Source organism: Thunnus maccoyii, chromosome 8 (genome assembly GCF_910596095.1).
Source record: "Thunnus maccoyii chromosome 8, fThuMac1.1, whole genome shotgun sequence".
Lineage (NCBI taxonomy): Eukaryota > Metazoa > Chordata > Actinopteri > Scombriformes > Scombridae > Thunnus > Thunnus maccoyii.
In genome coordinates, this window is record NC_056540.1 from 2,159,623 (window position 1) to 2,184,425 (window position 24,803).

At 39.8% G+C, this 24,803-nt stretch overlaps 1 long non-coding RNA gene across 1 annotated transcript; it reads left to right on the top strand.

Moving 5' to 3' along the window:
* Positions 1 to 2,407: 2,407 nt before the first annotated feature.
* LOC121902009 lies at positions 2,408 to 17,270 on the top strand. The gene is made up of 3 exons (XR_006097433.1): positions 2,408 to 3,088; positions 5,774 to 5,945; positions 16,603 to 17,270. It is a non-coding gene; the product is annotated as an uncharacterized LOC121902009 (long non-coding RNA).
* Positions 17,271 to 24,803: the final 7,533 nt, after the last annotated feature.

Below are 24,803 nucleotides of genomic sequence, written 5' to 3' on the forward strand. Positions count from 1 at the left end.
GGCCCCTAACCACTAAACTATTTTCTTGCATGTGGAAAGTGATAATCACAAAGTCTGAAATTTTGGGGGCTGAGAATCTGTGTTTCCAAGAAGAAGGCAAGTATTTTTTCACTCAGCTATTAATGATGTACGCTTTGTTCTCTGCAGACTCGTGCATTCACATCCAGTGAAGTATATCTGTCAAACTGTAGTCCTTGCTCTCATAATGAATTGTCAGACATCTGAAAGAATGACTGCATGCTGATATAATTATCCTCTTTTGGCTTTTGTGTAATTTAAGTGCTGGAAATCAAGTAAATTTGGTGTGTACACAACATGGAAGAGTAAAATTATTTTCTTCTAACACCTCATAATAATAATAATAGTAATAATAATAAAAATACAAATTTTATTTGTATAGCACTTTTCAGGCTTAAGCACAAAGTGATTTCCAGATTAAAATGATTTAATATGAGCCCCCGCATATGACATACAAAAATCAGGAACATGAGAGCACATAAATCAAGCAGCACTGAACCCATACATAAACAGATGAAAGTGCAAGTGCAAAATAAAAGAAATAAGTTCATATATAAATAAGTAAATGCAGTAAAAAGAAATGAGCTCATATAAAGCAAGTGAAATTTGAGTAAAAGATCTGACAAATTTGTCTAACGAGCCAGTCGGCCACAGAGCAGTTTGAAGAAGGACTGGCTAAAGTGTGTGCACTCCTCTGAAGACTCAAAGGTGGCCTGGGCGTACTTCAGGCCAAGGCACATCACACACATCAGGTGAGTGTTCAGGCTTGATATTTTATCACTACAGCGGCAGGCTTGCACCTGTGTTTTCTCCTCTGCTTTAGTGAGAACATCAGTGGAAGCCATCACTAGCTGGGGTTATTAGCTTTGAAGCTATGCTGTGGCACTATATCTGCTATGGCTAACTTGTCATGGCTAAGAGATAACAGGGAACAACTTGGAGTGTTGCAACCTCAAAGAGAAACAGCTAATGTTAGCTCGGGGAAGTACAGGAGATCATCTTCTCGACATGGACGGCTGCTTCATCTGCCCATCCCCAGAAGTCTGTGACCTGGGTGTCATTTTGGACCCCACCCTCTCGTTCCAGTCACACATCAAATCCATCACAATATGCACTTTCTACCGCCTCAAAAACATGTCCATACTCCAGCCATCACTCTCAGACTCCATGGCAGAGACTCTCATCCATGCCTTTATCACCTCCCATCTGGATTACTGCAATGGAGTCCTGGCTCCAGTATGTGTACAACTCAGCTGCCAGGGTTCTCACTCAGACCAAGCCATAGCAGCATATCAAACCCTCCTTCATCCACCTTCACTGGCCCCTGGTCAAGTCCCACATCTCCTACAAAATACTCCTCCTCACCTACAAATCCTTCCATGCCCTTGCCCCCTAGTACCTATCTGACCTCCTCTGCCCCTATATCCTATCCTAGAATCTGCAGTCTTCAGACATGGGTCTGCTCTCCACCCCCAATGCCAGCCTGCAAACTTTTGGTGACAGAGCCTTCAGTGTGGCAGCCCCCGTCCTCTGGAACTCTCTCCCAGCAGAGATCCACAATGCAGCATCTATGAACACTTAACAAAAAAAACTGAAAACCCACCTGTTCACCATGACCTCTAGTTAACTGTCATCCCCAGGGATCATTGCTATTATTAATATCTGTTCTTGTTTTATTTGTTTTGTCTGCCTCACTGTGTAAAGCGTCCTTGGGTCAGGTAATGCTACCAGAGTGTTGCCACTTGATTTGACCCTTGCTTTGCTATTCTCCACAGTCAGCAACTCAAACTACTGTTTGTTGAAATGCTAGGCACAGTGTCAGCCCAATTTATAGTGGGAGGGTCTGGACAGTAACACGCTTAGTTCCTGGCTGGCTGAATGTAATAGGAGCTTCTGATGAGATCACGCCAAGGGCATTCCCTAATGTGAGACACAAAATGAATGCTATGAAAGAGAAGTGATAAAAGTTGTAGACTAACAACAGATGAACAACAACACTCACCACTGGCAGATATTTGCGCTGACATGGTTGCTTGCCTCCTACCATTATATGCATCTGGGTTATCTAGGAGTAATGCAATTGCTGTTAGATTTCTGAGCAGGCTTTACCAGCCCGCTGTCGAATTTCATCAAGATTCCATGCTTGCAGACAGACTGCTTGTTCTAAGAAACCACATTCCAACTGACTTTGCCTGAAGGCACTTGCTGATAGATACTAGTGGAAGTCACTTAACTGCACCAGTTTTTGCCACACATAAGTACTGCTGAGAAGTGTCTTAAAGCCTTGTATTTATGATAACTGTATTCTTTTATCAATAGGTGCATACATTTTGACAAGTCTAAACAATTTTTGGAAGATGAATGACCTTCCAAAACACTTTAGCCAGCTTTATGGTGAGGGATTTTTGGTATACAGCATCCACGGTCTCATTTACCTCTGTGAATACACAGAATATATAGTACCTTAGTACTTTATCTTTCCACAGGAAGTTGAAAAAGGTTGTCCAATTGGGCCATGCAGTCTTTTGACTCACGTCATAAGCAGGTTATCAGAGAAAGATAATGCGGCAGTCATGATGTTGAATTTCAGGCAGCTCAAAGACTGGATATATGTATGGCCCAGTGCCTGATTTTTTCTCACAGCAAGTCTGTCAGCTTAAAGTTCTGGTTATGGATGGTGTGGTTGTGAAGCTCAAGGAGAAAGATTCTTGCATAAAAAAATCATAACAAGGTGGTTTTAGTTTAAAACACTTGAAGAACAAAGAACAGTGTACATTGTAGGCAGGGACTATAAAACCCTCTTTGAACATCCAAATGACTCTAAAGAAATAGGAATTTGTGTGGTATAAAGAACTTTGTGCTTGAAAGTAGTGTGCAGAAATAGGTTGCCATCATCAGCATCATCAACACTGGTCTTCCGGGGCTTTAGCCAGGAATGTTTTTTGACTAGACAGAGGAAAAAAAATCTATAATCCCCAACTTGCACCATGGCATGGATGTACGGCGTGAAATGCTGCTCCTGCTTCTTGCTGTCAGGCTCACACAGCAGTAACAACACTGCGCCAAAAAGGTAAGGTATAAACAAAAGTCCCACTAACGACCATGCTGCTCCTAGATTTGAGAACCACTGGTTTATTGACTAATGTAGCTACACTACAGATCTGTAGTGCTGTAGAAGGTGGCTAAGCTAACGTTACCGGTACACGTCAACAAGCTAATTAGCATAGAATATCTGATAATTAGCCAGCTAGCTTACGTTAGCGGCTGCATCAATTAGCTCCTGGTACATATGTAAAATTATGCTACCTTTGTTTGATAGTTGGTCAATGCTCATCATGTGCGGGCCATCCAATTTCAATGTATTTTGGTTTATAGATGGATATATGAAATATATTTTGCCAAGAAGGGAGCGAGCAGACTGGCAAGAGGAAGAGAGAACACAGGTTACCTATTCATAACACTTTGAGTGTGACAATAATAATAATAATAATAATACATTAGAAATAAATTTAAATTTGAAAGTGCCTTTCACAAACTCAAGGACACTACAGTGTAAAAAATGTTGTAAAAAGTATATTAAAAAAGACTAAAAACCTTACTGTCTGTCAGAGGCTCTAATGGGTTGAGTTTGTTAGAGGCAAGACTGAGGCATCTTCTAAAGACAGTTTTGATTAGTAACTGAGTCTTCTTTGGTAACAGTTCCTCTGTACTGTAATTACCTTATCTGTGGTGTGTAGTACTATACATATATATATATATATATGTACAGTACAGTTCTGAGCTTCATCCAGGAAGGCACATCAGTCCCAAGTATTGTCAAGAAAGGCACAGCGCAGCAGTCCCATGCTCTACCCATACGGCACAGTACTGTCAAAAGCCAATGGAAGGTATTACAACAAGATGTTGATCAGTACATAAAATTTGCCAGTTATGATGTAATTGTAGATGTTCAAATTTTCATTTTTCACTTTAAGTACTTTTCTTTTTGGAAATAAAACTGTGCAAGCCCTATCTGCTAATTAAGATCACATGATATGATTGAAAGCTCCAGAACAGCTACTAAATGAACTTAATGGTTAGACTGCTTTCTTGACTGTTTTAAACCTGGTCAGTGGGTGCTGCAGAAAAAAGCCTGATGGGTTTTATACTCAACATGCAATATAGGCTGCATGCATATATATACCCATTTACATCTGCATGTATGTATGTGGGTTTGTCCTTCACATATCTTGAGAACCGTTCATCCAATCTACTTTACACCTGGCGGGTGGATGGCTGGGGAAACAAGGAAGTGCAGTGTCGATGTGTGAAGTTGTCTGGATGAGCGGTTCTCGAGAAATATATAAAAATACCTCATAAATAACGATTTGCTTCTTCTGCTCATGGAGTCAACAAACATAAATACGGACAGTGCCACTCTGCTATTGCAACCCACATTGCAGGAAAATGTGCTGGAAAACTTTCTTTGAGAGAGAGAAAGCCTGAGAATGACAGAAATGTGTTCTTTTCTGATTGTTTCACGGCAGTCACATTCTAAAGCACAAACAAACAACCATCAAACACTCAACAGGTGATTATTGAGAAGACAGACACTCTTTTGGTGTAATTTGGACATGCGACATATTTAATATTAATTAACTTTGAATAAACAGGTGAACAGCTAGCCGCTCAGCTCTGTGTCTTGAGTGCAGCGGGGGCTGTTTGATATAAACACCGTCACATCACAGTGGGGTGGGGCTTCTGTGCTTTGACTTGCTCAACGAGACAAAGACACACATCCTGCTCAATTAAACTGCCTGAGAAGGAAGATCGAACACACTGCTTCTATGGTTCAACCACAGTTTAGTCTCACTGGATTAAAACCATTTAATTTATTAAATCCTTATTGTTTTAATTGATACATTTGTCAATTGATAAATATATGTGTTGATTCTTGAGAAATAAGAAGCAGTCGGCATGTTTTGAATGGGCACTGCCCTGGTATATGTACAATACTGATGGGAGATGTTTTCTTTCTTTTTTTTTTCCTTATGAAAACCATCATACCATCAAGTTCTAAACAGTCATTGTTTGCCACAAGCCAAATGACCAGACCTTCACCTCTGCTGCAGCGGAAGACCCACTCACACAACACTAAATTTTCCTTCATTCTTCTACTGCTGCTGCCTGAGTTTGTGTGCCTGCTCATGTGTAAGAACAGGTTCTGGAGGTGTGTTTTTGTTTTGCTGTATTTTTAAGAAAACTCTTCAACAAGTGAAGAACCCAAGTCGCTCAGAGTTCACTGCCTATCAGAGAAAATCAGATCTTCTCACCTTAATCTTGGCAGCACATAACAACATCACATCTTAGTAGACAAAGACAGGCAACAATTGTCCTTTGTGCATCCTGATATTCTTTTCTTCCAGTGAGTGATAAATAATCTGAGGAGAGAGCATCTCATTGATCCCTCAATCCCTCAAGAGCTGAGGGACGCCCATCTCATGGAAACAATGTTTGGCACACAGAGAGGGGAGAGACAGGGAGGCGGAGGGGGAAATGGATAAAACAAAAACATGATGAAAAACAGAAAGAGAGAGAAAAAACACATCAGACGATGGATTTTGAAATTGCCTCGTGCCAACTCTGCTTATTATATTTCACATCTCATTATGTTGCGGGGGCTTTTCTTTTTTTTGGGGGGGGGGAGATGGCTGTTTGTCAGCCGCTGTGACTGGAATAACAATAACAGCGGCTTGCTTTTCTGCTTCATTTGCAGAGAGAAAGACACACAGGAACTTGTTCCTGCACTGCCTGTGACATGAACACAGATGAGGTCTCATGTAAGCGGAGACCTCAACCAGAAAAACAGCACTCTACTGTACCTTTGTCCTGCTGCTGTTTAACAGCTCAGGAATCTTGATGCCGAGCTGTAGAGGTAACTGTCTGAGGTAAATGTTGTTCTATCGCATTAAGTGGAGTGTAGGAGTGTGATAAACATGGACATTAGAGCCCTTTTCAGGCATGGAAACTGTAACACTGCTGCTTCATCTGTCTGTTAAAGTAATGGCTTTTTTAGCATCCAAACATAGGTGCCCATTATGTAAATGTTCTGTAATGGCTCTATTCAAACATGACCGGGCAGACAAGGATAGAACTGCAATACTTGTGGTATTTGGCACCTATAAGCGGAGAGAGGGAAAATGATGATATGAAAGAAGAAAAACAGTTTCAGGTCTCTCACAGGCTCCATCAGTTATTGATTTTAAAATGTAGCTTTCACTTTATTGTTTTTTTTCTGTGGTTTAATCTCACCAGTTTAACCAAACCGAATTATAAATAATACATTCTGTATTCATGAAGCAAAACTATTTTTTTCTTATTTATAAAGGGACGGGGGGTACTGGCAACTGCTTTACAGCAGCTGTAATAGATTTAGATGTGTTATGTTTGCATATAAAACATATAAAATGATGTTAGTATTATAATCCTACACTCCACCTTCATCTCAGCTGATTTCCTGTCCTGAAACTGCTGTACTGTACTGTACTGTTCTATACCTTTATGTTAGATTACCAATCTTTTATAATAGTCCTCTGTGCTATTACCTTGTTTCAATTTAAACAAACTGTCTAATTTTCAACAGAAAAATACTTATAGATGTTTTCCCATTCAGCCTATTGGTATTTTAACTCAAGTCAAGATACCTTGTAGGGTGACTAAGAAATGTACAGCCATGTTGACAATAGCTAGTCTACATGTTAAGGGAGCAGAGAAGAACGCTTTGATCTTGTCTGTCAGGTGCTTCCAGACTGCACACTGTGCACAGTACAGCAAAGCCACTGAGGCGTTTCTATTGCGGTCTGCGGTCACCTTTAGTCATCTTGACAGTGGAAAATAAATGCTCATACATAGCAGTGAAGACACTGAAGAGCAAAACTTCATTTCGAGGATATTAGGCATAGTCTTCAGTGCCTTTCAGTGTGCTGTAAGAACCTTATAGATCCTCAACTTTTGCTTTGTGGCCTTGATCTATTTCTATCTATTATAAGGTGCACACATAGGCAATGTTGTGTGAGCTTGATGTCTGCCAGGCATCATCTCCTTCCTAACTTGCATCTTGTCTTGAACTAATTACTGGAGGAGAAGGAGAGTGGATCTATTTTCTGATATGCATATTTACTGTTGCATATTTAGATGAACAGTCTACCACTACATGGATGCAGTCAGTCCTTGTTACATAACCTGTCTTTACTATACTCTTATAACTAAGGTTGTATTAGCTAAGCTGTGAGGTAAAGAAGAGATTTTATAGAAACAAAATAATTACACTTGATTTATAAAGTGAAAATCCATGCCCCCAGCATTAAGCTGGGGGCATGGATTTTCTTGCCCTGACCTGCTGCTGCTCTGGCTAAGAATCATAGCTAAAAATCAGAAGGTGAATAGTTCACCTTCTGATAACTTAAACTGGGGAGGAAGACAGTGTTCCTGCTGCTAATATAGTGTCATTTTGAAGTACAGAAATCAGATGGCATAGAGTAGGACAGTAATTAAACCAAGTGGTGTAGTCACAACACAATGAAAACATATTTCCATATGCTTGCAAAACACAACATCCTATAGACGACAGAGAGGTGATGGAGCCATGGTACACCCACAACTTAACACTGCTGGATCCAGTGGACATGCGGGTTAGACTACAATCCAACAGCTGCTCAAGTCACGTTAGAAATGACAAAATGCCAGGTTGCGACTTTATGAATTTCTATTTTTGCTGGTTATTTATACTGCGAGCAGATGGTGTGAATGAAAGCTAATATCAGGAGACGGATGGTCTGATGATCATAGTGGGAAACGTGATGCAGGTGCTTATTCAAGCAGAGACCAACAAGTAAAAATTGCCACGTCTGAAAGGCACGTTGACCTGTGAAGTTTTTTCAGGCACAAAACTCTTTACACAGTGAGTGCGTTATAGAGGATTCTTTTCTTTTCTTTTCTTGAATACAGCTAAATCTCAAACACTGGCTATATACCTTAACACAGGAATATGACTCAAGCATGATTTGTGAATGAAATTTCTGTCAGAATAGATATTAAATGAATAGAGAGACTAAAATTAAAATGGTTCTTTGTATTTGTTCTATATTTTTATTTTGTGTCGAAACCTCTCATTCAGCACTTACAACACTGTAGTGCATTGAAACATTCTTCTTATAGGTCTGTTAGTCAAATGCTGTAAAATGAAGCTTGATCCTCCTAAGAAAGTTTGGTGTTTCTGCAACAAATAGTACAGAATTATAAATGATAAATAAATATTAATAAAAAGAGGCAAACAAAATCCCCAAGGTGTCAAGAGTATAATAAGCATAAATTTGGAAACATGAGGTGCTAATGTGGAACACTCTTGTGTCGAATTATTTTCTGTCATCGGGTTAAGAAGCAATTTCACTCATTAATATGGATGTTATGCAAATAGTGTATGTTACCTCTATATTAAAAAAAATACACTGCCTGATTTTGTTAGAGCACCCAATGGTGCTGAAAATGTCCAGGATCAAACTAACCTAGGAGCAGCCAGACTGTTGCCATGATTATCAATGTTTAAAGGAAAATTCCAGTTTATTTGAACCTGATGTATTTCCCATAAATACATCGGGCTCTATGTGTCATGCTAATTTTGCTCTCTCTTGCTCCGTTATAGAGATTCTGGCAATTCACAAAAACACATTTATTCCACAAAACAACAATCGTCGGGAGGCAAGCTTCTGAGACTCGTACATCTCTCCAAATACACATGATTTTGCATGAGTCGCTTCAAAAGTTTGTTTCTGAGTCTGAACGAATGTAAACACAGAAACTAGCCGCCTGTAGCAGCATTATAGCTAGCTGCATAGGGAATAGGGGTGTGCCCGAATACAAATACATTACTCGGCAAAGCACAAATAGTGGGGTTTTTTTACGAATATTTGCTTCATACAAATATTTAAAAAAAATATTTGTTAGTTAGAGGTCTGTCTGCAAAGATGTGAAGAGTAAAGTTTTAGTTCAGTAGTCAGCACAGTCGTCTATGATCTGGGAGACTCCAGTTCGAGACCCAGTTTGGGGACCTCCTTCATAAGGTAGTTTATTCATAAACATTTATTGTAACACTTTAATTTTCTAAAATCAAAAGCGTACTAAAAGCAAAAACATGATTTGTAAGCCTCTTTCCACTTTTATTCGAATACAAATACAAATAATTTTTGCTGCCTCAACAAATACAGATACAAATACAAATACTGGACTCTCTGCACATCCCTAATAGGGAACTACATCCGAAGCAGTTTGCTGGCTAACCAAACCACCCACATACTCATCCATATATGCCAATTACATGTATAAGGCTGACTTCCACTGCAGTTAGACTGTGTGTGCAATGACAGATTATTCTGTGGATTATTATGAGGATGATCATGAGTCATTTCACTTTGACTGGCCAACTATTTGAGCCAGAGTACACAGAGAGGAGATAAAACAAATGGAAGAGGAAAGTCAAAGAATGGAGGCAGAAAGGCAACAGGACCACCAGGAAATACAACGTACAGTACCAGTTACCTCAGAGAACTTGCTGGTGTTCCTGCAGTCACTGCTCTCCTCCTCTGCTGAGTGAGGAGGAGAATTTTTTCTGACCTGTTGCTGCCAGACCGGAAAATCTAAGAAGTGCCCATGGATGAGAGTAATCCCAGCTGTGTAACTACTACAAGTAAGGGATAATCAATGACTAGGTGTGCGTTAAATGGTTTTAAGGCATGATGTGGAAGTAAAGTACGATCCTCCTCTAAGTGCCTAAAAACCATTTAACGCACACCTACAAGTTGATTATCTGTCTTATACCATGGTCATTTGCCAACAATATAAAATAAAAGCATTTGCAAATTTTTAGTGAGAGTTTTGCACTCAAAATCAAAAGGTTATGAAGTGTTGTCATGACAACTTGCCACACTGTACTTGACGCCAGCCTGAATTGAGGCATAAAATTCACGTAAAGTGTCATTAAGCAAAACTGCAGAGTATGTCTCCAAATCAGTGTTCTCTTGTTTTTGGTAGAGAAAGTCTCTCAGTATATTAACAGCCCAGTTTGTTGCCTTTTTGTATTAATCTCATCCTTCTCTTCCTCTATTGTTTTAAGCTCTTCAGGTGTCACTTCCTTGTGCTGTTTTTCACTTGGTTTCTTCTCCATTTCTTTTTCCCCTGCTGCCTCCCATTCTTCAAAACTTCATAATGAGTAAGCTTTGACAGCTGTGCTCTTAAATGTTGCTATGGTTACAGTTTGGGTAGCGGACTAATTTAGAACGGTAATTAAATTTGAGCCAAACTACGTGTGCAATACATAGTTTTAATGCACACCTGCCGGCCAATCTGAAAAGCGTATTCACCCAGACCATGATATAAATAGATTTACAGCATTTATGAACATTGTCGTACTGGAGACTGTTTCACATCCACAAAATCAACTGGATGAAAAGAAAAAGGTTGGCTGGACCAAATGCTCAGCTCCACACTGCAAGAAACGTGATTTCAACACGTATGCGAGGAATTACAGGAAGTCTCTATTGTTAAGCTGTACTCCATGAAAACTGCACAGTGTGTATCTTGTCATTTTATCCACATCTTGCAGACATGAACCATTTTATTTAACTACTAAATTACTACCTATCTAGCAGGAACAGATGCTGAGATATCCACAGGGTCCATGTATAGCCTGTGTATCTTTTGGTCATTCGATTTTTCATTTTAAAATACAAAAATTAATATTGAAATACAAGGCGTTTTTCTATTTAGTGGTCAAAAAGGGATGAGCAAAATTTTAAAGATGGTGTGATTTTCGTTTTCTATTTTGAATAACAAAAAATAAAATCATTAGAAAACAGAAACAAAAGGCCTGTTTTTTCATATTCTGAGACCAGATGTGGTCACTTACAAAATAAAAGTGGAAATGAGGATTGGAGCTGTGTAGAAAAAAAAGACAAAGGTATGGTGCTGTGTAATTGACCGTGATACATAGACATGGAGTAGGACGTTGTATTCTGAAACAATAAGAGTGTGTCTCAGGTAAGAAGATATGACTGCAGAAAAACTTAGTTGTGTATTTAAGGTAAAAAAAAAAAAAAAAAATCATAAAGGTATAGCTAGCAACTGTTGTGTTACCATTACCAGCTACGTTGGAAATCACTATAACTATGTATCTTTGCTATAGTATCTTTATTAGCAGCCTCGTGTGCCACCTGCACTGTATTGAATAACTAACATGTCTCGTCCTGAAACGTTGGATCTGTGGGGGTAAGGCGTCTGAGGCCCGGGCCCCCAGGAGACTCAACAGTGGTTTGTCGTTGGTCTCTTGTTTGGGTCATATAGGACTTATATGGGTGCGTGTCATAACTCATTCAGGCTGCTAAAGGCTTTGTCTTGGTAAAACTCCCCAGAACCAGTGATTCTCCTTTGAGAGTAAGTCTCTGAGAAGTTTGTCTTTCTCTGCGAGCTGTGAGATGAACTTTCCCAGCTTGTTTACCATTCCCAGGAAGCTGTGTAGCTCACTAGGTGTTAGATAGCTCTGCTATTTCTCTGGCTGCCACTGTTTTGACTGGGTATGATTTAACTCCTGCCTTTGAGATAATGAGGCCCAGGACTTTAACTTCTCTTCGTGACAGATCACATTGCTCCATGTTGAGGGTTATGCCTGCTTTTTCTGCCTTCATCAACACTGCATGAAGATGGGAATCATGCTCTTACTGTGAGCACCCCAGATAAAGATCACAACTCTCTCTGTCCACTGCATGTCTCTCTTTTCCTCACTGTGTCTCCACGCAGGTTGCTCTACTGCTGTTTCACTGCTTCTGTCTTCTGTGATCTCAATCGCTCTGTAATGTTCAGCCAATGTGTATAAAGCAGTCAAAAATGAGTCCACAGTTTCATTTTCTCCCTGTTTTCTTATGTTAAAATGTTCTTAACAATTAAGAAGCCATGAAATCCATCTCTTAATGCAGCATACTGCTGTTGCTGTGTGTCGGACAGGTTCAGTTTTTTCAGCACGTTGGAGGAGGAGGTTGTTTACCTGGTTTTCCTCCGTGGCTGTGTGGAGGCTTCTAACTTGTCGAAAGCCCTCAACCCTCCTGATCCATTTCTCATATTCATGGGGTTTGGTGAAGTCGAATGGCTCCGGTGGCTGAATGCTGAATGTAACACTTGGCCCAGGAACTGGTCCTCCACCCGCGGCTGCTCCTGCTCCATCAGCAGCAATGCTAACAGCTTTTTATTGTTCGACTAGGCTTCTACCCAAACACAGGTGACCTTCTCTCTGGATAGAGTATCCCGCTTCTGACACCATGTCGTGTTATCAGCTACATGAGAAATCACTATGACTGTGTATCTTTAACAGTCTCAAATGACACCTGTACTGTATTGAAAAGCTAACATGCCCCTCCCAAGAATCCCCAGAATGCCCCTGTGCATGTACTATGTCACATTCACATAAACCATTACACCACAGCTAGCCTTTAGCCCAACCCCACCAAGTTAGTGGAGTTAGTTGTTGGGGAATTCTTCGCCAGAAGTCCATCTCATCATGGATCATCCCTTTAACAGTGTGTGACAAAGTGGGTGAGAACACACCATTTGTCCCTATGTTCACCATCAATGCCATATAGTTTATTAATTTAACCATGCTTATTAATTGTTTGTTTAGCCATAGGTCCATCATTAATCTGTAACTTGCAGACACATACTATCCTGGGTTTATGATTAAATTGTGTTAAGTTATTTACATTGATTATGATCTGTTTATGTATGGTTGCAGGTTATATGGTAAGCTGTGTGAAGGTGTTTCTACTTGGAGGTTAGTAAGATTGGATAATTTTATCACTTACCTGTTTTCAGGAGAGACATTGGATTTACCTGCAGAAACGGTACAGCCCAGATTGATGTTGCTGGACCACTGATGGAGTCTATATAAGGAGTTGCTTTTTGGCTGTTAGGGGGTTCGGACATCAGTGTAGTTGTGTGCACGTGATGTTAAGTTAATATAAGTTGTGTTGTAATGAGTTGAGTTTTGATCAGTTATGCCAAGTTAACTGTTTCGTTTTTTTGTTCATATTTTTTGGTTATATGTGTACCATGGTGTCACTTTTTTTTTTATTTCCAAATACACATTTTTATACTCTCTAACCAAGGTCATCTGTGTCTCATCCACTACAATTAATTACATGTACTGATGCAAACCTTTGTGTAACAGCCCATGGTGTAATGATACAGTAACAAAGACAATTTTAAAGGCATTAAAGTTGACTCACCCAATAGATCGAGAACACTTTAGGGACAGATGGGGACACACACACAGAATAGTTTTTTTCATTTTGTTTTTTTTAGAGTTCATCAAGGAGCCAGTCTTCACACAGCGTTGCCAAAGCATTATTGGCTGCAAAATGTGTGTGGAACAGTGGCAAGAGATCTCTGTGCACTGTGCAAAATGTAGAGGGAACACCGCAGGCAGCAACATATTTGAAGTTAATGGTCTGTCAGAGGCATTTTCTGTTCTGAAATCCCTTTTTGAAGAGGAGTAACATTTTGCACTTTTATACTCACAAATAGTTGTATGTGTTTGTTTTATCGATTTAAAAAATTTGGTTGAGAGTTCTTGTACTAGTGATGTGAATGTATTTACATGTTTGGGCTGGATGATGTCATATATAAGGGCATAATTCCTTTAGAGATGTGGGACATAGACGTGTGTGCATGTACATGTTGGCTCTCACACTCTCACACACACACATACACACACACAAATCAAAGATATAGCAGGTTCATACCTCGGTTATAGCTTTTGCCATCTCTACCTCCAAATGTGCGTTGGAGAGTCCCATCAAGCTTGAGCCATTTTCAGCACAAAATCTCCTCACATTTCTTGCAGAAAATCCTCTTGCGCCCCTACTTTCATGTGATTCGCGTGCAGAGATTTCTGCGGATGACAGGCCTTGTTTTTGCCATGTCTAAAATCATATCAGAGTAGGGTTCCAAAGACATTTTAGCCTGGGCTGAAGCATCACTGGCAGACTGGCAATCCTACATTTGGCACTCTTGATGACCACACTTGGTCTCAGAATATGAGAAACTGGGCCTTTTTCTGTTAATGATTTCTAGTGATTTTGTTTTTTGTTATATGAAACAGAAAATGAAAATCAAACCATTTTTAAAATTTCGCTCATCTCTTTTTCATCATGAAATAGAAAAACACCTTGTATTTCAGTTTTAATTTTTGTACTTTAAAACCACTCGTTTCTTTATTTCTTAATACCCATTTCTGAGGGAGGGAAAAAAATTATATTTTTTTCCCTCCCTCAGAAATGGGTATTATAATATTATAATTAATATTTAATTATTAATGTTTGTAACAACGGAAATAGAGCCGTCTTCCATTTAATTTTGTCCTCAAAATAGAATTTTGTGTTGTTTCCTTATTATGGATTTCCATATAGTGAGTCAAACACAAGAAATCCAGTTTGCATTACTACAGAATGCAAAATTGGGACGATTTTAAATGATATTGTGTCATTAAGTCAAGAATTAATATAAGACAGTATCCAATTCACATTATGGATCTGCATCAGTCAAGTACACCTAGTAAACACACACCATCTGGAAGCATCCGGTATATTGTTTATTTCTATAGTAACAATAAAGAAATTATAGCAATTTGTAATTGTGAACTGAACACAGCTGAAGGTATGGTGGGAAGGGCTTTCAGGGTTGTGGACTGACGAGGAGACCCGCATATATTCTTGATATTTATCTTAACGAGTTGCATTCATATTTATCAAATTGATCATATGAATAACAGTTGGCAAGAGCGAGCACTCTTCCGGTAAGCCTGCTCAACTGTGTCAGCACTAAGGGTTGCATTGTATGCCTCAGCCTAATGCTTATCCCACACACACAGTGAACCAGTATCAACTTTATTAATCAAGTGTTTTGTTTCTGTAAAATCTCTTCTTTACATCACTGGTTAGCTAATAAAACTCAAGTTATAAGAGTATAGTTAAGACAGGTTATGCAACAAGGACTCTGATTGCATCCATATAGTTGCAGGCTATTTATCTAAATATGCATATCAGAAAATGGATCCGCTCTCTTCCAGTAATTAATTCAAGACAAGATGCAAGTTAGGAAGGAGATGATGCACAGGCAGACATCAAGCTCACACAACATTGCTGTGTGTGCACCTTGTGACACAGAAATCTGAAAGCAGACGTTTTACAAGCACACAGAAGCAGCCTGAGTGTGAGGAGAAGTGCTGAAGCTGGAGCAGGAAATCTGTGGATGCAACAAAACATCTGAATGCAAGCAAACAGTCTGAGCAGAGGCAGGGGCTATTTAAGTGCAAGGGCAGGGTTTGAGGAAAAGCATTACAAAATCTGAATGTACAAAACAATAAATCATGCTCTCAAATTGAAAGACCACATCCTTGAATAAAGATAGGAAAAAGAGCCCCACACCTATGCAGTTAGCCATAATGGCTGCTGCAGACGGCTAATTTCTTAGTTCAGACTCAGACACAAACTTTTGCAGCGATTCATGTAAAAATCAAGTGTCTTTGGACAGATATAGGAGTCTCAACAGCTTGCCTCAGTAATCATTGTGTGCGTGACACATAGAGTTACAATGGCCACATTTGTGGGAAATACATCAGGTTCAAATAAACTGGAATTTTCCTTTAAGGATCCACTTTGTACACTAAATGATTCAACTCAAACTCCTCCTTGTGAGGTTACAAATGGTATAGCAACATCATACTACTTCTGCCTTTGTTACCTATTGCCTGACTAAGGTTGTCAGACAGGAAAACATGAGCAGGCGTTGTTTTAAGCATTTGAAAAATTACCAATGCTGTGGTTTTCCTGGTTTTTCTGGTTGTCGGGATAAAAAAAATGACCATTGACTGATGTCACTTTTGTGAATTTAGGATGAGAATTCAGCTGACACAGAGAGAATTAACGTTAGTTCTAGCTATTAGCTGCTAATTGGCAACTATTAACACAGTGGTGACACTTGCTACATACAGTATAGCAACCATATAACCACATACACCACAATGTTTCCATTGAATCAGCATTATGTTTTGGCGGCATGGGGGCAGCAAAACAATCTGTAAACATAACAGTGACATACTATCACTGTGTTAAGTTAATATGACAAATGTGTCAGCAGTTGCCATTTACACATCCAGCAGACACAGAGCAACATAGCATTCATTTGGTAACATGAAAGTAAATCCAATCTTACTCTTATTTTAGCCCTGTTTGGTTTTCCACCAAGTCCTCAGGAAAAATTTCTGTTTCTTTAGAAGCCAAATGTTCTACTTTTGTTTCAGACAAATAAAATGTGGACCAGTGTATGTTTCCATCAACTACCTTTAAATACAAGTGGATGGAAACATAGCTACAGAGTTAGATAAACTTAATACTCCACTGCTCTCCTATTCCTTCACCTTTATTGATTGTGCCACTCTGTTTGAGTTCTGCACCAAAATAATGAAAGCAGGGCAAACTGATAATCTGTCTCTCTCCTTTTTGTCAGGTTAAAGTCAATCTCTTGCTCCCAGTGCCAATAAGCAGGGGAGTACCATAAACAAAAGGTGCTCTGTGTGTTGACTGATTGACAGATATGCTCCAGATGTGGAAATGATACTCAAGAAATCCTTCCAGGGGAGGTGGAACTCCAGCAAAGTAGCTGTCCCCTGTCTGATGGACGGCAGTGTTAGTGTTGTAATGAACTTCTTCTAAACTAGGAAGAGAAGTACTGCCAGACTGTCTGTCAGTCTTTCGCCCAGCAACTCCAACGGATTGAAGGAGACAAAGGCGTTGGGCTGATTTTGTGCAGCCAGGGAGAAAAGCTGGGTGGCTCAGCTTGTGAAAGATACAGATGATGTGAAAGTTTCTTTTGCATTGTCAAACAAAGCAATTTTTCACACCTCATTGCTCAGTAATTTGATGAGGTCTGTGTGTGTAGCCTGAAGGGGCTCAGCTGTTTAGAGAGAGTATTAGCCATGGATGTTACAGTGCCAGCAATGTGTCCCTGACTGGGAGCAAACCTGCCCAACAAGGCCTCCCATTGGGCCTATTGTGTTTTTTAACCAGATGCCTATCATATGGTTTGGTATGAATGTGTAACTGTGTCAATGTGATCAAGGCTTTCCTGAAAAAGAGAGTATTGCTCTCAGTGAAAATTCCCTTGAGTAAATAAAGGTTGAAAAAAAAGTGTACAACAGGCAAACTGATGTTCATTTTTAGCCACACCACTAGAGCGGTCTGTCACTCACTGTCGTACAAATTTAAATATTTCAGGTAGGCTGCCATGAAATTTGGTGCAGATATTCAAGGTCCTCAAAGGATGAATTGTAATGACATTGTGATCCCCCACTTTTAATCTAGCACCACCATCAGGTGAAAGTTTTCATACATCCAGTGAAATATGGATTGGCATCAGAGATCTCCTGACTTTCTCTCCCACCATCATGGATGGATTATCATAAAGGTTGGTACAGACCTCCATGTCTAGTACTTTGGTTAAAAATACCTGCAAACCTAATGACATTCACATCAGTACTTTGTCTTTAGTGCTGGTTCGCAAATGTTAGCATGATAACAAACTAAGCTAAGATAGGGACGATAGTGAACAAGAACTGCCTGATTATTACTGTGTGATTGTGAGCATGGTACAATGCTGTTGTTAGCATTTAGCCTCACGGAGCTGCTAGCACGGCTGTAAACTCTTGTTTATAAGTGGGCCTGAGCCAAGATAAATAGAACAATTTCCCATACACTGATGTTCTTTTAATCCCTTTGAAATGGAATTTGCATTTTAGAGTGCATAGAAAGAACTGAGCTTCTCCTTTCAGTTAGCAAATACAGACCACTGCATTCAGGACTGGATTGACATCACAATGGACTGAGCACCTCTTAAAGTTTTAAGGACAAATGAAGACCCACGTTGCAATGCAGCATAAGGACTCTGGTGTTTTTATTGTGTTTGACACACAAGAAAGGTAAGACATGCTTGACAAAGTGCCATTAAAACTGTTCACGACATGATGTATAGCACTGGCAACTTTCCAAGCAATCTCACTGTTATAACAGTGCTATGGAACAGTGCAGAAACAATGCACACACATATACACACAAAATACCATGCTACTAAACACAGAAAAATAGCATCACAGATGTTCCCTCCGCCACTTAACACTTTACTCAGCACTTTTCCTCTTTCATTGAGTTTTAAACGAGCAGCCACATGGAGGTAAATGCCAGCTCCCACCTGCACCCTCCAATTTCTGCCATTCCAAAGACATAACAATAACAGCTTTGCTATTTAGAAGTGGCTTGGTACAATCTCATCCCATAATAGAGGAAGGGGTAGGAATGGTGATAGATCTGCCCTGCATATTCCGGCTAACGGGAGGGGCCGTTATCTGCGAGAGCTTAACTGAAGAGTTCCAGATAGCTAGAGGCAAGTTAGAGTCACTTCAGAATACATTCATTAATCATGACTAAAGTGTTTTATTGCAACAATGGAAGAGAAAGAGGGGAGGGAAGTGGGGTGTCTCTGTTCCAAAAAAACTTACATCAATGTGTATGACTGAGCTGGGACACCATTCTATTAATGAAAAGGAAGGAATAGACGTGTTTAAGCATTATTGCCCCATAATGCCTAACGCTATTTTGGATTTATTTTTCCCAACCACCCAAATGGCTCCCTGGGTGCTGAGCACACCCAGATAATGCCAGCGAGGAAGCAGAAAACCAATAATTCTGGCTGGGCCGTGGAGCTCAATTGGATTTACTGTCAAGCTCCTTCATCAGTTTAATAAAGTCCCTCTCTCCATCCCTCCATCTAAAATCCCCAGGGTCTTTGTACCTACAAGTCCACTGGCATTAGTCATTAAGGTAACTAAAGGAACTGCCTGTACTGTTACTGTCATCAATTAGGTCTCATTAAAAGTCTTTTGTTGCTGAAATTTGAACTGTCTCATGGAAGGACTTGTTTAGTTGCTTTTAGTGGTGTTTGTTTCAACAAAGGAAAAGGTAACTGTGTGTGCTGTCTGTGTACATTCAATGAATAGTTTAACATTTTGGGAAATACACTTATTGGCTTTGTTTCTGAGTGAGATAAGATGCTTGATACTTCTCTCCCTCTATCTGCGCGTTATGATTGCATGGCTGTAGCAAATCCTGAGGACACTGAAGTCAGGTCTTCAGCATATTTTTCTTGGAATTGGAGGTTTTCAGAATCTGGGGAGTGTTTACATTCTGCATCAGTGGATAGTTTATAGGCTGATTCCAGAACTTACTATATTTATATTGACCTAATTTTATGTCAGTAAATAGTCTGCTACTTAATTTGCAATATATTTCATGGTGATAAATGACAGAATGAACAAACATAAAACTTGTGTCACTACACTTATCTAAAGACTACTTTCTAGACCTAACACAACATCTACACTGCATCAGGACTGCCAACTCATGCACTGACCGAGACACTCACACAATTGACACTTTTCACACATTCTCACACCACACATCCGTTTTCTCATGTAGTGAAAAACAAATTCATAACTGATAACGTCATGGCGCGAAAAGTGGACACTGACAGATAAGACAGAGCAGCACAGCGTATCATGCAGCAGCAAGTTATTCAGACCATCAGGGAGAAAGCAAGAAATATATGTAAATATATTACATTGTAATTTATTCCCATGCATGCTGCTTAGAGTAATCTCATGCTTGGGCCACACAGCCTACCTGTACCTGAACAGCGCGTGTGCGTCACTGAATTGCTGTGTCTCGCAGGTCTGTGGTGTCTACACAGACAGCTGCTGCTCCTGCCAGCTCTATCTTTCCACATAGAGTGTGACTTTAATAATGGTACTAAGTATGTGCACAACTCCAAAACTTGAGATCGTATCGGCTGCATGGTTGTGATAAAGACTAAACAAACCAAACAAAACAACGGCACTCACTGATCCATCTTCTTGTGTTTTTATTGTGGACAGATAACGAACGCGTTTCAGCGTAAAGCCATGATCAGCGACGGACGCTGATCATGGCTTTAAAAAAACACAAGAAGATGGATTAGTGAGTGCCGTTGTTTTGTTTGGTTTGTTTGATCTTGATAACAGCCGTCAATAATAGAATGTTTCATATCATTTCATTATAAATTTCATTTATATTAAGTTTAGACGGAAAAAGTTTATGAAGTGTGTGCTCAATTGTCTCAATTGTGAAAAATAAATAATATGTGAGGTGAAAGTGGCTCTCTCTCTGACGGACATGGTGGAGTCTGGTTGGGGCTACTTCTCTGTCAGCCACATACACTCCTCACACAGGACAGGATTTTTTAAAAAATTGATTATACTGATTATTCTGCCAGTTAAACCCCAGCTGTCACCACTCCAAGTGAAGAAAATCCCTTCAGACAACAGCAAGTTCCTCAAATGAGCCAAACACACCTCAACAAACAAACCAAAAAAGGAAAGTAACAACACCAAATCTCCGCCTGGGAGCAGGTGAAACAACAGGCGGAGTCCTGGTTTGAACTAATATCACAGAAAGCGACGGGAGTCCAGAAAAGAAGCTCCGTGTGTCACCGACTCTCCGTGCTGGAGGCTCCCCTCCCCAGCATGCACTGCACAGGCTGACCTGCGTTGGTGACACTTCATGTCTGTGACATATTCTACAGATATAGATATTGAAACTATAGTGAAAGGTGTAATGTTGCTGGTGTGATGTCAATATGACTGTCAACAGATCATTTTCCTTGTCTATTTTTGCTGAGAACCTCTTGCATCATGCTGAAAAAATAGGTGAGACCCTGAATCTTTAGATGATGCGCTGCAGCAGCTGTGTGGTTCACATGAGCTGTGTCCGAGGTGTCAGTCGGCTCTTGGCAGCAGCACAGATTTTCTCCCTCTCCTCCTGTGCCATGCACACGCAGGCAGGAGTGAGAGTGAGCTACTACGGTTACGGGGACTCTGTGTGTCTCTGTCGCTCTGCAACTTCCTTGTGATTCCCAATAATAGGTTTTTAGATTAGTATGACAATGCAAAATCATGAATCTAAGTACCTCAATGCTGAAATCTAGTAACATCACATAATTACATTTTACAAATCAGTCTTTGAAATCTCACACCAAATGAGAGAACCTGCTTCTGCTCCTGCGTCTCAAATCAGTGCAACTCTGAGCTCAGGACACCAGGTTAGCTAAGGCTGTTTCTCAGGTGCAGCAGGGTTGGATGGGATGTAAAAACATTTCAAATATGAAATAACCATTCTTCTAATAATCTTTCCCTGCCCTGATATGCCCAATTATATACTGTTCTTGATGCATTCTTGGTTTTCATAGCACTCTCAATCTAACTAATCTAGACTACTGCAGGTGGCTGTTTCTTGACTTAATCCAAGAGGTTAGGTGGTGTAGAAATGCAGGAAATTTGTTATGAATTACAATTATGTATCCCCCGCCAATTATGTATCTTTCCAAGTTTGCTCCACCAACATAACCAGGTGCCCTTGGACAGACATGTTTACTTATATTTGGATAGACTTGAGAGACTAAAGTGGGGAGTGTTGGATCCTATGTTTTGAAGAAAAATATGTGTAATATCTGAAGTGTATATCAAAAATGCTACCCAATAAACACAGATTAGCGATAAAATTTAGATTAATTAAAATAAATTTTAACCATATTTTACTGCTCCCCCCAGTTGGTGACTATAATCACATGATAGCTGAGGTCAAGAGCTCTCTATCACAGTTGGTCCCACGTCTGCACCCCCGTTTGTTGCTGAATTATAAGCCTTCAAACATGCATCAAGATCAAGGTTCAAAGGTGAGTATTTCAAAGCAAGAGCCATGTAGAATCTTCATACTGACATATGTTACTCTCCAGATTGAGACCTTTCCATCGATGTATTTGATTTAGCTCTACAACAAAGTTTTAATTTTCTCATGTCATGGAAACAAGCCATTCCAGGCCTAGTTTCAGAAAGAGAAGGCCCAAGATATAAAATTAAGCTTTTTGTTTGTTTGTCTTCTTTTTTTTATGGAAATAGTGACCAAAATGAGTCACCTTCAGAGATTACAATACTGCTGACTATCAAGGGTATTACTACAGGCTTGGAGGAAGGCCTGAAGTGCTTGGGTTAGGGTTAGGGTTAGGGCTGAAAAGACCAACCTGTTCTCATTCCCAGGTCCTCAAACACTGAGGCACACATAGGCTACTATTCACACAACACTGGATATTTGTTCACCTTTATGATTCCTGGTTCGGGATTTTATGTCAGCATGACATACAGTAGCCCATTTAATCAGAATCTGTTTTATTAGCCAATGCAAGCATACAAAGAATATGTCTTGGCATTTGCTCCCAAAAAATGCAAAACAGATAAAAGTAAGTTAAAATTTAAAATGTTAAAATCTATTTATAGAATGAAATAGTAATAGTTTTGAAAAGGGATATGAAACTTTAAATGAAATATTGAATGTGCAAAGGAAATATGGACTGTGCTATGGACAAAGAAATGAAGTGTATGAAATATATGGAGGTGATAAGAGTAACAATTAAATGTGACGTGCATAAATAATTAAACTATGTAACAGTGGAGGTTGAATGAAGTGAACAATCTAAAGTTCAGTGTGATGAAATATATGAAAGTGACAAGTGCAGGGATTAAATGAGGGATGTGAAATGTAAAGTCCAGTTTGATAACACTGCTTTCATCCCGTTTATATGGCCATGGTACAAGATGTGATGCACATGCACACCCACACACACACACACACACAAAGTTGGAGTGCTTTATTGGATGTCATGGCTCAAAATTAATTGAAGAAGACTATGTTTTAAAAAAGATAATCATATTAAATATCCTCAGCCACATATTCTTGGAAATATAAAATCAAATGAGCAACTTCACGCCTTGTCTTAACAGAGATAGTGGTGTTTGGATTCAGGTTGAGATGGAATGAAGCCCACTGACAGCAGACAACCCAAAACACTAGTGGAACATGCCGGGATCGGGATCTGAAATGACAGGAGAGTGGATGGCAGGGGGACAAAAGGCAGACATGAATATGCAAGGCTGGGAACTGGCTGACATTGTGACACAATGGTTATCAGCGGTAACTGAGGTAACTGAGGTAGTGGGCATGTGGGAGTAGGAATGTAGGCATGTGGGGGTAGGGAGTAGAATATAATATATTATATTTGTCCATAAAGTTTGGGAACTGCTGGTGCAGACAAAACTACATAAGAACTGAAGAAACATAACTTTAGCTTTAAAGGAATTAAACCACCATACCTTATCAGAACTTCCTGAATGAAAATCCCAATAACAACGTGAAAAAACTCTTTTCACCAGTAACATTACATATCATTGACATCTCTCATCATACAGTGTGTGATCTGCCATTTTTTGCACAGCAGATTTAGTCTCACCAACATAACCAGGTGCCCATGGATAGACACGTTTACTTCTATTTGGATAGACTTGAGAGACTAAAGTGGGGAGTGTCGGATGATGGGAGCAACTTGATGAGGAGCATAGATCTTTCTCATCCTATGTTGCAGTTCAAGGTGTGTTTCAGGAAGCTTTGAGAGTGCTTACTGACAAATCCTTTCTATAACTGTCACATTGGCATATGATCTACCTTCAGAGTCAAAGCCTCAATCTGTGATTGGTGTACTGCATCATTTTTGCCCACCTATTGTTGTCCATTTTGTCTTCATTCCATCTTTGGTTCATGTAGTGCAGTCCAAACTGTATATTCCATATTTGACTGTGAATACTCTTTTATATGAGCCATAACTGGAATTTTTGTGCTTAGAAAGTCTATCACGGGTTAGGTCTTGACAGTCCATTAGGTTTTAATATTATGTTATCTACCTAATTAACATCTTGTTACTCAGTATTCCCTGAATTCCACTAAAATTATACAACGTTCACTAATTTTCTCTAAATTAAATATACTTCTGTAAATTCAGAGGGATTCCAGGAGCAGCAGAAAACCTGCTTATTGATGCCTCAGCATCATTTCTATCAGGAGAGACTCAACTTCTTATGAAGTAAATGATGTTTATAGAATAAGCATGATAGATGTAGGTGGAAAAGTCTTTGGCGATTAGACCTCATCATGATCTCACCGGATATGAAGGGGGGAGATGAATGCGAGTATAGAATAGGATAACCCCCCAAAGAAAGAGAAGTGAAGACATACGACCCAGCACCAAGTGCATGGTCCTTACCTTACCAGTAGCGAAGGATTCTAGTGAGATATGAAGAGGGAGAATTAGATACAACTAGTGATGATAACGTCATGACATAATCATTAATGATGAATGAGGATGAGGAAATGATATGAAAAGACTTAGTTGACAGTAACTAGAATGAGTGGAGGGTGCCATGATGTCCAAAGACCATGAGATGAGGTGTGAGGTCCAACCATCTCGAGCTGTTATGTGAGGTCCGACGACCATGTGCTAATGCGTGAGGTCCGAAGACCGTGGGCTGACGCGTGAGCCAATATGAGAGGTCATGCGACCATGAGCTGGTGTGTGAGGTGCGAGTAAGGAGGGAAAGAGAGAGGGTGGCCCGAGCACACGGAGGGATGCCACGCAGATATGACGTAGCATTAGCCGTGCGCAGGGTATGGTGAGTAAATTAAATGAAATAAATAAACAATGAATGATAGATAGAAATTAGTTGTGTGCCCGGTGAAGAC